The sequence below is a fragment of the Hemitrygon akajei genome, chromosome 16 (assembly GCF_048418815.1).
Source record: "Hemitrygon akajei chromosome 16, sHemAka1.3, whole genome shotgun sequence".
Lineage (NCBI taxonomy): Eukaryota > Metazoa > Chordata > Chondrichthyes > Myliobatiformes > Dasyatidae > Hemitrygon > Hemitrygon akajei.
Genome location: NC_133139.1, coordinates 25,604,181 through 25,618,511, shown reverse-complemented (window position 1 = coordinate 25,618,511; position 14,331 = coordinate 25,604,181). Strand labels below are relative to the sequence as shown.

General features: G+C 46.3%; 1 protein-coding gene across 1 annotated transcript in view; it reads left to right on the top strand.

Moving 5' to 3' along the window:
- Positions 1–2,484: 2,484 nt before the first annotated feature.
- The window catches only part of LOC140739855 (proteinase-activated receptor 3-like), a 38,056-nt gene continuing 26,209 nt past the window's right edge, over positions 2,485–14,331 (top strand). The window contains exon 1 of the mRNA XM_073068457.1: positions 2,485–2,595. The gene's annotated coding sequence lies outside the window, so the exon portion shown is untranslated. The remainder of the gene's footprint in view (positions 2,596–14,331) is intronic.

The following is a 14,331-nucleotide window of genomic DNA, read 5'->3' as shown; positions in this document are numbered from 1 at the left end:
TAATCCGTTTCCATGACAGAGCTCAGAACAGTGTCTGATTTTGGCATCTGTGGTCAGATTCAGTGTGTGATCGGTATGGTCTGCCCAACAGAGATAGATAGGAGTATTTAGTCCCTCGGCCCTGCCATTTCCAGTCAATGGTAGGACTTTCTTACGTCAGCCATCTCGTATATCTGATGATGGTACATCCTGTGCAGTGGCATGTCCTGCCATGACCTCTGGTCCTCTGGCTCTGCTTCACCCATTTCCATTTCCATATCCTCTGCCTGCTGTCTGAGGTATTGTCCTAGCAGGTCGAACTTAGAGGCCCATCTTCCTGACATCCTCATGGATGTTTCCTAGTCCCTCTCCTCCTTTATCCTGGCGGGTGTACGGTCGCTTGACGTCAGACTTTGGATGGAATCCATCATGTATTGTTAGTGGTTTCCTGGTCTTGATGTCAACAGCTTCCAGTTTGTTCCTTGGCCAGCACACTATTGCAGTTGGGTATCTGATGATTGGTAGGGCGAATGTGTTGATGACCCTGACCTTGTTCAGCTGGTGGTTTAGGACCTGGGTTACTTACAGAAGTACCTGGATGTTGCGTCCTCTTTGTGGCTCCCATACACCCGCGGGATCTCCAAGTATTTGTAGCTGTCCTGTGCGTCTGCTGTGTGGCCTTCAGGTAACTCGACTCCTTCAGTCTTGATGAGTTTGCCTCTTTTCATTACCATCCGGCTGCACTTTTCCTGTCCAAGTGACATCCCGATGTCTCTGCTGTGCACCCTTGTCGGGTGGATCAGTGAGTCAACGTCTCTTTCAACTCTGGCATACAGATTGATGTCATCCCTGTGCAGGAGGCAGCTGATGGTCACTCCACACCTGATCCTGTACCCATGTCCACTCTCTGAGATGATCTGGCTGAGGGGGGTTCAAGCCCATGCGGAACAGCAGTGGGGAGAGTGCATCGCCCTGGTATATTCCACATCTGATGCTCACCCGTGCTATTGGCTTTGAGTTAACTTCTAGCATTGTCCTCCTATGGCCTATGAGTTCCTGATGAGGGTTCTTAGTGTCTTGTTGAGACAGGCATTCCAGGATCCATGTGTGGGGCATTGAGTCAGTCGTATGCTTTCTGGTAGTCGATCCAGGCTATGCTTAGGTTGGTTGGTGTGGTCTTGGAGTCTCACATGACTTCTTTGTCTATCAGTAGTTGGTGCTTGGAGCCTCTTGTTCCATTACCAATCTGCCTCTGAGCAGGGCTCAGGAATTTACACGTGTGTTCCTTCAGCTTGGTGACGATGATGCCTGACGGGTGCTTCCATGTTGTTGACAGGCAGGTTATAGGCTGGATGGTGTTGCTCCTTTGTGAGAACCGTTCATTATGAGTACTGTCCTTCCTCGAGTTATCCAGTCACGGTGGGAGCCTGCTTCAAACAGCTGGTTCATTTGAGCTGCCAGCTGTGTCTGTAACGCTGTTAGCTTCTTCAGCCAATAAGCGTGGATCTTGCCAGATCCAGTTCCTCATACTGTTGCTGCTGTGTTGACTGGTTCTTCCCCGGAAGATTGCAGAGACGTACTTGTCAGTCTTTCAGCCACTGGGTACTGGTGTTATCAGAATCAGAATCAGACTTTAATCGCCAAGTACCTATGCACATACAAGGAATTTACTTCCGGCAGATGTTGTCTCTCTGCTCATAACAATAATAATGATAAATATAAATGAAAATATATATTATACATACAGGTAGTGCAATCCAAGTAATAGTTAGCCGACAGTTAACCGGCGGTTAACCGGCGGTTAACTGTTCAGCAAAGTGACCGCAGTAGGGAAAAAACTTCTCCAGTGCCCATTAGTCTTAGTCTGGGGGGATCTGAAGCGCCTACCAGACGGAAGCAGATCAAACAGTCCGTGCGCAGGATGGGAGGAGTCCTTTATGATGTTCCCCGCCCTCTTCTTCAACCTGGAAGAGTACAGGTCCACAATAGAGGGCAGGGAGGCTCCAATGATGCGCTCGGCAGTCCTCACTGTGCGCTGTAGTCTGGTTCTATCCTGCTTGGTGGCGGCTCCAAACCACACAATGATGCTTCTGTCTCCCACATACTCTTCCAGTACTCCTCAGTTGCTGTTTTGGTTGGTTCAGATACTGGCATGCTGTTGCTCCGGAACTGTGCCAATCCTTTTCCTAGTTCGTTGGAGAAGAGTGCAGTTATTCGCTTGGCCTCTGCCCCCTTAGTGGACCTCTGGCGGCTGGTAGCCAGAGCTGTTGGCTGTTGCTTGGCAGTTTCCAGGGCTTCGTACTTCCTTAGCAGCCAAGATGAGTCTTTGGTCTGGCTACTGCCCTTGTGGTTTTCATCTTGGCTTCCAATCATCGCCTCTGGGAGGGTGGTGGGGGGGCTATAACAGTACTGTCCACTGTATTTCATTTTGTAGCCCAGCATTTCCAGGAACGCTGCTGCCGATGCATATATCAGGTCAGTTATATTGGAGGCTACAGTTGTGAGTAGTGCTTCATTGGCATGCTGTCTGATGGAATTTTATCACTGCGTCTGCGGAGCCTAGCTTAGCCATGATCTTCTCTCTGACGGCAGCAGCCAGCGTGGATATGCCCCAAGGTGAGATTCGAACTTGCATTTCCCACAATGTTATTACCTTGGCGAGTTGTGGAGCTGGGGTTTGAACTCGTGTCTCCCGGTCGGCTCGGTTCTGCGGTGACATTGCTGTGGCGCTGTGTGATCGTGCGTCTTCCAGTCCAAGACGTGATAGCAATCCTCTGCTGATCGCGCAACTCGTTGTTCCTCCATGAATGTAGACGGCGGCCTTCATTGTCGTCAGTCCCACATGTGCTTGCTGTGAGTTGCTGTTAAAATAGCATTCCATTTACAGGCAGATAGACAAGATTACTCAAACATTACTTGAATATTAAATACACAATACAGATCCTATAACACAGAAGAATTAAAGTTGCTGACTTTCTCCACCTCTGATCCTTTGATGAGGACTGGTTTATGGACCTCTGGTCTCTTCCACATGGAATTCCTCTACATTAGGGTTAAACTATTTTGAACTATATATTTTTTTTGGAGTTTTGTGGATGAATTTCTGGCCCACAAACAAACAAGTAGATAAAGAAATGATTATTCCTTGTGCTTATCTGATTTCTGTGAAATAAACCATCACAGTCTCAGAGGACTGGAGCCAGCAGCAAAGCCACAGCAGGCTCTTCCTGTCATGAGAGTCGCTGGCACCGGCTCAGCCCGGACGACGGGCTCATGAGCCTTGGCAGAGTGTCAAATTATTCTCTCCAACACAATGACTCCACTAAAGCACTAAACGAGAGCCTTCTTTAAATAATCATAGAATGTAGGGAAACACACTCCAGGCACAGTTCCGTTGATGAGACTAAATTGAAGGGCTTAAGATAACGGTTAGTAAATCCAGGCACTCAAAAACCCTAGAAACTCGGGGCTCCATGGCAAACTGCAGAGTTCATAACGCTGGATAGACTAAATTGCTTCCTCCTTCTGACTGGTATAATGTAAAAAGTTGGGTCTAACTTATATCCCTTAATGACCTATCCCAAATTTTAAAATTAACCCTCTTACTCTAACAGCCAGAGAGAAATATTTCCCCTTGAATCTCTTTACTATTTCAATCTCCTCATTGAGATATTTGCGTGATCTTCAAAATTCAGAGTCTCTACATTCATTTATTTCCTCATGCCACGAAAGTCACCAGAAATCAAGAAAATAGTTTTGATAAGTATCTTAAATATCCGTAAATATAGAAACATATAAATACCCCAAAACAAGGGGAAGCCATGTAACCATCATGCAGTCTATGACCAGCAATAATCTCCTACTCAAAGTGCATTCCCCGCTCTCTCAGCTTGCCCCCTCCCCCTCCCCCCGTACCCAGGACTACATTTATCCCACAATCAATAGTTAAAAATAGATGGTCAGCTCGTTCGTGCTCTGGGGTTTTTCTCTGTGAACATTTATTTTCATTAGCTTGCATTTCAGAAGTAACTTTGTTAGCTTTAATGCTTCTTGGCAGAGATTGCGTTGCATCGCGCCAGAACACTCAGTGTCACCGCGCCTCGTTCCAGCAGGTTGCGTTTGCCCAGGACCTCGGCTGTGCGGAGTTCACACCGTTGTCACTCCGACCCCGTGGGCTTCCCCTGCTTTCCCCAACTTCCTTCCCATCCCAATGCCGACTGATTGGCTAGTGTGAATTCCTCCTGCAGTAGGTGGGTGGCAGGGGCAAGCAGGGGGTTGACAGGCAGGCAAAGGAAAACCGGTTGCAAGAAGATACACCCAGTGGCCGCTTCGTGAGGTACCTCCTGTACGTGGTTGCCTGGTGCTGCAGTCCGTCCACTTCGAGGTTTGACGTGCTGTGCGTTCAGAGACGCTCTTCTGCCCACCGCTGTTGTAACATGGGGTTATTTGAATTCCTGTCAGCTTGAACCAGTCTGGCCATTCTCCTCTGACCTCTCCCATTAACCAGGCATTTTCACCCACAAAGCTGCCACTCACTTTTTTTTTTGCTTTTCACACCATTCTCTATAAACTCTAGAGACTGTTGTGTGTGAAAATCCCGGGAGATCAGGAGTTTCTGAGATACTCAAACCACCCTGTCTGGCACCAACAATCACTCCACAGTCAATGTTCTTCCCCATTCTGAGCAACATCTGAACCTCTTGAGTATGTCTGCATGCTTTTTTGAGTATTGAGTTGCTGCCGCGTGATCGGCTGATCAGATATTTGCATTCACTGACTAGTGTACAGGTGTACCTTGTAAAGTGGACTCTGAGTGCAAGGGAAGGAAAATGATTGAAGGGATTGCAAAGCTGACAAAGACCTGATGGGCCGAGATAAGGAAACAATTTATTTGAAATGACGAAAATGTTTTAAAAGCACTTTTCGGAGCATGTTAATGTCACACATTTCCTGGCAGACAAGAAGGCCATTTTCAAAAGCTTGAAAACATTATTTAGGTTATCAATCTGCATGGCATGACTGAGTGCTCCATTTATTTATTAGACTCACAAAAGAGGCTTCATTTGAAACCAAAGTTGCAGATTTATGGGACCACACTGAGAGTGCTTTGGTACTTAATCTTCCCTGACCATAATCTGATTGCCAATATGGGCATTCATCTGTTAAAGATAATTAAATCAGGCAGTCATGCATAATGGGTTTCCAACATTTAGAGTTAAACAAGTAGATCTTTCCTGTGTGATAACTCCTGAGAGAAATGTAGGAAACAGCCCCAGCCATGATATAGGAGCTTTGATCACTAAAGCCTGTTACAGGAGAAAAGGTGGAATGTCTTCCTTAGATTCAGCTACCCTTCAAAATCTATCTACTTCACGGTGGAGTAAAGCCATGATTAACTGGTCTAGAACTGATATATCTCATTGAGGGTTACTGTCAAACCTGGCTGTGTCTTTGACCTGATGCTTTACCTGGATTTTCTCGCTTCAAAGTTGCATCTCACTCCAGTACGTTGTCCATGGGAATGGAGTTACTATTCAGAAATAATGGGAAACTCTTCAGCAAAACCATAGTAGCCAAGCTACACTATGAGTGGATGCTTTCAATTGCTCACATCCAAGCCGTGTTTGACTTATTCACTGAGGCACACAAGAGGACACTCAACTAATAAGAAGACTAAGATCTTCGACCAAACTATCTCCTGTGCATAGCACCACCCTCCAATAATCAAGGTTCATGTTGAGAGCCTGGAAACTGTGGCAAACCTTCCACATCTTGGAAGTCACCTTTAGACATCGATAGAGGGAAAAATGTGTTTGAAAATCCAGGTCTCAGACTTGACACAAAACTCATTGTAGAGTCATAGAGCACAACAACACATCTACAGGCCCAGATTCCATGTCCTGGTAAGACCTACTTGAAAATCTCTGGAAAGTCATTTAAATCTATCAGAAGGATAAGCAATCAGGATGAGTCCTGAAGAAGTCTCCCAGTCTGAAGCACTGACCGTTTATTCCTCTCCATAAATGCTGTCTGACCTGCTGAGTGCCTCCATCATTCTGCGTGCGTTGCTCTGGAAGGATTAGCAAACCAATCTATCCTCTCTCTAAGCCAAGCTCGAGAGCGGATAGAAGGGATGTGGAAGGTTAAAGCCAGAGTAATCCTGGTAGCGATAAGGGCATTTGGGGCTGTGACACCGGGAGTGGAGGAGGGGCTCCAACAAATCCCGGCAACAGCACCTCTCGGTCCAGAAGAGAACACTACTAGGAACAGCAAGGATACTGAGCTCCCAGGCCTCTGGTAAAGGACCTGTGATTGAGGGGAAAATACACATCACCCATAAGGGGTGAAGAAAAAAATGAAAAATACATGGGTTGATTAAGCATTCTTGTTTGTTTAAATAATTCATTATGGCTTTTATGTATAAATGCGTAAAATACATGCGTCATCACACTACCACACACTACATGTGCGCCTCACTTAAAAGTAAACTCAAAAGTTAGACACACATTTCAGACTCCCATGTCTACCATTGAATTAGTTTAATGTTTTGATGTTACAAGATATATCAATGGCGATGAAGTCTTTTTAAAAGGAACCCGAGACAGCTACCATCTGTTAAAATGCAATGAGATGTTCAAGTTTTTTTAAAAATCCCAGCGAGGAACAGCACTTTTAAAAAAAAACACACACACCTTAGCACATGCAGACTATCGAGTTTAAACAAAAGGGCAGTAAATAGAGTAATTCATGGGTGATTATGTCAGGAACAGGGGCAGGATTGGACCCAAATGCAGGATGCAGACACTGAAGTACTAGGGGTAGGACAGGATGGGGATGCCGTGGCATGTGAGGGGTAAGGCAGGAGGAACCCAGAGTTCAGAAGAGGCGGGGCAGGAGGATCCCAGAGTTCAGATGAGGCAGGCAGGAAGATTCCCCATGGCAGGCTGCATGGATCCCGGGCAGGGCCGCCTCCCAGGCAGAAACACAGAGGCCTGGGCAGTCGCGGACACCTGGGCAGGTGCGGGGCACAACCCAAGGGAAACGAGGGGAGGAAAGGGTAGGAGTCCTTAGGTCAGGCTGCATGGATCCCAGGCGGAAAACATGGAGGCCTGGGCCAGTCGCGGACACCTAGGCAGGTGCAGGGCACAACCCTTAGGGAGCAATAGGTGGAAAGGGCAGAAACCCCCGCCGGCCAGCAGCAATCCAGCCGGACCTGCCCGACGGAGGTAACGGGTAGGAAGGGGCAGAACCCCCGCCGGGCAGCGGCAGTCCGGCTGGACCTCCCCGACGGAGGCAACAGGTAGGAAGGGGCAGAACCTCCATCGGGCAGCAGCAGTCCAGCCGGACCTCCCCGACAGAGGCAAGGGATCAGAAGGAAACTGGGTCCAGGGTGAGCAGCAGGACTACCGTGATACACCGGTAAATTGGGAAAGGCAACTGACAGCATGGCAGCGCGAGCAAGGAGAATAAGGCAGAACAGTGGGACCAGCGCACAGGAGAGAAGCAGGGAACAAGACCAACCGGATAGAGCATATACAAAACAGACCAGCAACCAGGGCAGAACAGGATTCAGAGCCAGTGGTCCAGGTACAGAGCAGGTTAAACCAGCTTCAGAGCAGGACAACCCCACACCTAGGCTCAGTCCCCGGCCCCTTATAAAAACCTGCCCCCTAATAGACAACAGGTGTACCTCCTTAAGCCAAGATTATCCAATGGCTCCATGTGACAGGAGGGCTGGCTGCAAGGCCCGGAGTCCGGAGTCCGCGGACCGGAGCAAGACCCGGAAGGCGGGCTCCGGACCGGACCCTAACAGATAAAAAGTAAGTACCAGTGATAATAATCATAAAAAAGCATAAATGACTGGCTACATCAGAAAAATTGATGCATTTGATTACAACTAAAGAGAACAGGAATATGTATACTGAGCTAATTCAATAATATTTTAAAGTAAATTAAATAGCCAATGAGAAACCGGTACTAATTTTGCTGACTGCATTGGAGTTATAACCATACAGTTTTCTCCAACCAAACCAGCAGAAATTAGCTTTGCTGATATCGTCAAAGTAATGTAGGAACATTTAGAACTGAAGCCATTATTGATTGCAAAACACTTTAGGTTTCATAAGTGGAAGCAAAAAGATTATCTAAGCATTGTCAGTTCAGTAATGGTCTTATTGATACACTAAGAGACCGTTTAGTTTGTGAATGGCTCCTAACTGAAGCACTGCTTACGTTTAAAAGAGCAGTTGAAATTGCTGTTTCAGTGGAAGTCACAGACAGATACAAATGAGTTGGAGTCAGGAATGAAAGCGAATGTGAGCAAAATTGCAGTACCGAAGCAGAAACCAGTCTGGCTGAACAAACTGCGTTCCCTTTGTGGTAGGGACTCACATACACCAGACAAATGCATGCCACATCCCCGGCTATGAAGCCATATGAAAGTGAATTAAGAAAGGTAGTGGATGACGCCACAGCAGTGCACAAGGACAGGTCAAACGTATCAAGGGTAAAATAGTGTTAAATGAAAAACCCGCACCCAATTTTTGCAAAACCCGTTCGGTTCCTTATACCATCTGTGATAATGTAGCCAGTGAGCTGGATGGCATGGAGGCCGAAGGAATGCCAGTGGTCCCAGTAACCAAGGTCTGTCTGGATCTGTGGTGATTTTAAGGTACTGAAAGTAGATCAATATTTTCTTAACACCTAATTTTTTTTCTTATTATTGATATATTGCTTAGCTTTGTTAATCAGTTAATTGCTAATTTAATTTTTTATTGTATATAATGATATATTGGCTTAATGTATCTTTTTTGTTAATCTTCAATAATAATTTTTTAAAAAGATTAAAAAATGAAAATACTTTCTGCCCAGGATAGAGGATATTTTTGCAAGCCTTTCTGCAGGAAAACACTTCAGCAAAGTGGACTTAGCTGAGGCCTGGCCACGGATGGAGCTGGAAGAAGAGCCCAAAGTGTTTCTCACCATAAACACTCACGAAGGGCTTTATCACTATAATAGGCTTATTCTTGAAGCAGCATCTGCACCTGCACTGGCAGAGAACTACGGACCGGATATCACGAGGCTGCCCAGTCACTCAGTGTACTGGATAACATCATTGATACCAGTAACGATGAGAAGGAATATCTCCAAAACCTCAAGACAGCATTAAAATGATTAGAAGATTATGAGCTCAGAGCATGATGCAACAAGTGCAAATTCTTTAAACAAAACATCATGTACTGTGGTTGCAGGGTTGAAGTACAAGAATTATGCAAGTGTGCTGAAAAATTCAAGCAGTGGCAGATGCCTCGTCAAAAGGACATGTCACAATTCTGGTCTTTCTTGGGATTTGTCAACTACTATAACAGATTCCATAAGACCATAAGATATAGGAGCAGAATTAGGCCATTCGGCCCATCGGGTCTGCTCCGTCATTTCATCATGGCTGATCCAAATTTCCTCTCAGCCCCCAGTCTCCTGCCTCCTCCCTGTACCCCTGCATTTCCTGACCAATCATGAATCTACCAACCCTCTGCCTTCAATACAAATACAAGTTTGGCCTCCACAGCCGCCCGTGGCAATGAATTCCACAGATTCACCGCTCTCTGGCTGATGAAATTCCTCCTCATCTCTGTTCTGAAAGGACGCTCCTCTATTCTGAGGTTGTGTCCTCTGGTCTTAGACTCTTTCACCATAGCAAACATCCTCTCCACATCCTCTCTACAAAGGCCTTTCACCATTCAATAGGCTTCAATGAGGTCACCCCTCATTCTTCTGAATTCCAGGGTAGCCCAGAGCCAACAAGCACTCCTTATATAACAAGCCTTTCAATCCTGGAATCATTTTTGTGAACCTCCTTTGAACCCTCTCCAGTGTCAGCACATCCTTTCTGAGGTAAGCGGCCCAAAACTGTTCACAATACTCCGTGAGGCCTCACCAGTCCTTTATAAAGTCTCAACATTACTTTCTTCCTTGTATGTTCTAGTCCTCTTGAAAGGACTGCTAACATCACATTTGCCTTCCTCACCACAGACTCAGCCTGCAAATTAACCTTTCGGGAAAGTCCTGCCAGATCTGGCTACTGAGCTCCACCCCTAGAACTCATTGGTACAGATCAGGAAGAAATGGCAACAGCCAAAACAGTTTGAGGTGGCTTTCAAAATGGTAAAGGAAACAGTGACATCAGACACTGTACTGACATACGAGGGGTGATTGATAAGTCCGTGACCTAAGGTAGAAGGAGTCAATTTTAGAAAATCTAGCGCATTTATTTTTCAACATCATCCCCTCCTGCATTTACACACTTAGTCCAGCAGTCATGGAGCATACAGATCCTGGACGTCCAGAAAGTTTCCACAGCAGGAGTGATTGATAAGTTTGTGGTCTAAGGTAGAAGGAGATGTCAGGAGGGGCCGGTTGCGGTAGGACTCAAGTGCAGACCAATGAATGTTCTTTTACCAGGATTTTATTAGCGGCCACAGGGGCAACAGTCTTTCAACACCAGGAGGCAGGCACGAAGCCGGAATGGCAGGCAGAGGTCTTACCCGGGAAAGGCTGTCTGGCGAGGGCAGACGATTACGGGTGCTTCAGGCAAGAATCAGGTTCCAAACAGGCAGAATCCAGAAACACAGAATTCAACAATTTCAGTTGGCAGTAGTCACTATAGCAGGCGGGAACAACTCAGATCAGGACTGGGACAAACAGGCAGAGAGTGCGAGTCGAGGCAGGGTTTAAGTGGACCGGGTAATGAGCGAGAACAGAAATCGGTGGGTGCTATTGAGGAGATAAGTGGGTAATTGGCGAGAGTCCAATTAGGGAAGGGGCTGGTTCAAAGCCCACATGGCCAGGTGAAAGAAGGTAGAATTTAAGGGCTGTCGTGGTCCAGAGCTATCAGCAGAGCCCCTTTGACCCAGTGTTCAGGCCGGATCCTTAACAGGAGATGAGTTATACATCTCTCATTACATGCACAAGCAGGTCAACTCTTTGAGTGAAAGTGCAGAAAGTTTGAAGTTAAAGACTCATCAGGGGTGATTGATCAGTTTGTGGCCTAAGGTAGAAGGGAATGAGTTATTAACTTCAAACTTTCTGCATAATCACTCAGAGTGGAACTGCACGTGCATGTAACGAGAGCTGTATAACCTTAGGCCACGAACTTATCAATCACCCCTGCAATGGACACTTTCTGGAGGTCCAAGATCTTTATGCTCCACAACCGCTGGACTAAGTGTGCAAATGTAGGAGGGGACTACGCTGAAAAATAAATGTGCTAAGTTTTCTAAAATTGACTCCTTCTGCTTTAGGCCACGAACATATCAATCACCCCTCGTATTATAATTCATGTCAACCAGTGAAGGTTACCTGTGACACCTGACCTTGTGGTACAGGGGCAGCCATTCACATGCTATGAGGGATGGAAGTGAACGCCCCATCACGTTCCCTCACCACTGCAGAGGAAAATTACACACAGATTGACAGAGAGGCCTTGTGTCTGGCTTGGGGTGTAAAACATTTCAACCAGTACCTGTGTGGGAGAGAGATTTCCCTCATTTCTGATCATCAACCACTGGTGTCCATTTTCAGACCACAGACGGGCGTTCCACTAACGGCAGCACGAATGCAGAGATGGGCTCTGTTTCTCGGAGGGCACAATTACAAGATTTAATTCAAAGGAACGCTAACCATAGAAATGCTGATGGATTGTCCCGTTTAGTCTTGGAAAAGGAAATATCTGAAAAACTTACCAAGTTTTTCTCCCTAACACTCGTATTCTCCCTAACACAAATGGAGTCTCTCTATTACAGTACAGGTGATCCAAGGGGAAACCAGAGAAGACCCCACACTACCTCAGGTCTACATGGCCACCCAGAATAGCTGAAATGTGCAGCAGAAACTCTAGTTCCCCCATTATTACCAGCACAAAGATGAACTTGATCTTGACAGGGCTTGCCTTTTGTGAGAATTGGGAGTTGTACCATCCAAGCTGAGAGCTAAAGTGTTGGAGGAGCTACCTGCCGGTCATCTAGGTGTGATTAAAATGAAAGCCTTGGCTCAGAGCCTTGTCTGGTGGCCTGGGGTAGATTGGCAGATTGAGCTTCTCACCATGCACTTGTCAAGATGCCAACCTGTCCAGAAGATGCCGGGAGCAGCACCTCTCCATCCCTGGGCATGGCCTGAATTACACTGGCAAAGGATTCACGTGGATTTTGCTGGACCATTCATGGGCACAAATTCCTCGGTAGTGGTGGAGGCAGCCACTTTGCAAGGAATGGTGTTCCAGAACCCTTCGTCAGTGGCAACAGACCAGAGGCGGGGAATTTCAGTCATTCCTAACAGTGATTGCAATGAGGCATATTACATCTGTACCATACCACCCAGCTTGGTGGAAAGGTTTGTCCAGAGTCTAAAGACTAAAATCTAAGGTCTGGAAGATTGCAAATGTCACTCCGCTATTTAAGAAAGGGGCAAGGAAGCAAAAAGGAAATTATAGACCTGTTAGCTTGACATCGGTGGTTGGGAAGTTGTTGGAGTCGATTGTCAAGGATGAGGTTACAGAGTACCTGGAGGCATTTGACAAGATAGGCCAAACTCAGCATGGTTTTCTTAAAGGAAAATCCTGCCTGACAAACCTAGTGCAATTTTTTGAGGAAATTACAAGCAGGCTAGACAAGGGAGATGCAGTGGATGTTGTGTATTTGGATTTTCAAAAGGCCTTTGACAAGGTGCTGCACATGAGGCTGCTAAACAAGATAAGAGCCCATGGAATTACGGGAAAGTTACATACGTGGATAGAGCATTGGTTGATTGGCAGAAAACAGAGAGTGGGAATAAAGGGATCCCATTCTGGTTGGCTGCCGGTTACCAGTGGTGTTCCACAGGGGTCCATGTTGGGGCCGCTTCTTTTTACGTTGTGTATCAACGATTTGGATTATGGAATAGATGGTTTTGTGGCTAAGTTTGCTGATGATACAAAGATAGTTGGAGGGGCCAGTAGTGCTGAGGAAACAGAGAATCTGCAGAGAGACTTGGATAGATTGGGAGAATGGGCAAAGAACTGGCAAATGAATTACAGTGTTGGAAAATATACGGTCATGCACTTTGGTAGAAGAAATAAACGGGCAGACTATTATTTAAATGGGGAGAGAATTCAAAGTTCTGAGATGCAACGGGACTTGGGAGTCCTCGTGCAGGATACCCTTAAGGTTAACCTCCAGGTTGAGTCGGTGGTGAAGAAGGCGAATGCAATGTTGGCATTCATTTCTAGAGGAATAGAGTATAGGAGCAGAGATGTGATGTTGAGGCTCTATAAGGCACTGGTAAGACCTCACTCAGAATACTGTGTGCGGTTTTGGGCTCCTTATTTAAGAAATGATGTGCTGACATTGGAGAGGGTTCAGAGAAGATTCACTAGAATGATTCCGGGAACGAGAGGGTTAACATATGAGGAACGTTTGACCGCTCTTGGACTGTACTCCTTGGAATTTAGAAGAATGAGGGGGGACCTCGTAGAAACATTTCGAATGTTGAAAGGCATGGACAGAGTGGATGTGGCAAAGTTGTTTCCCATGGTGGGGAGTCTAGTACGAGAGGACATGACTTGAGGATTGTAGGGCACCCATTCAGAACAGAGATGCAAAAAAAAACTTTTAGCCAGAGGGTGGTGAATCTATGGAATTTGTTGCCACAGGTGGCAGTGGAGGCCAAATCAGTGGGTGTATTTAAGGCAGAGATTGATAGGTATCTGACTAGTCAGGGAATCAAAGGTCATGGTGAGAAGGTGGGGGAATGGGACTAAAGGGGAGATTGGATCAGCTCATGATGAAATGGCGGAGCAGACTCGATGGGCTGAATGGCCGACTTCTGCTCCTTTGTCATATGGTCTTATGGTCTAAAGAACACACATTGAGCAACGTCCACAGAGCACACTGACACTGACACTGAACCGGAAGCTCGCCACTTAGCAGACTATCCGGAAGGAATGCTGAACTGAGCCTCTGTTTGATGGACCTCACTATCAAAGTTCCTGTTCTTTACAAAAGCAGTGTAAAGACTGCAAACAACACAATCTGAAAACCAAACCACATTGTGGGACAGCTAGCATATCTCGCTGCAAACTCATTTCTCAGATCAGTGCTCAGACCTGAAGAACCTACGCAGGACCCACTAGATTCTGATACAGTTTAACTTCAACCTCCACTGATTTGTATCTGCACTGACCCAAAGCAATTAATTCAATAGCTGCATTGATTCCATTGGAATATTCTTGTGTTTATTGAGAACGTTTACTTTCATTCAAGCTCATCACATTGACAGGGTCCAGCCCACTCTCCCCCTGCCCCCTCATCACATTGACAG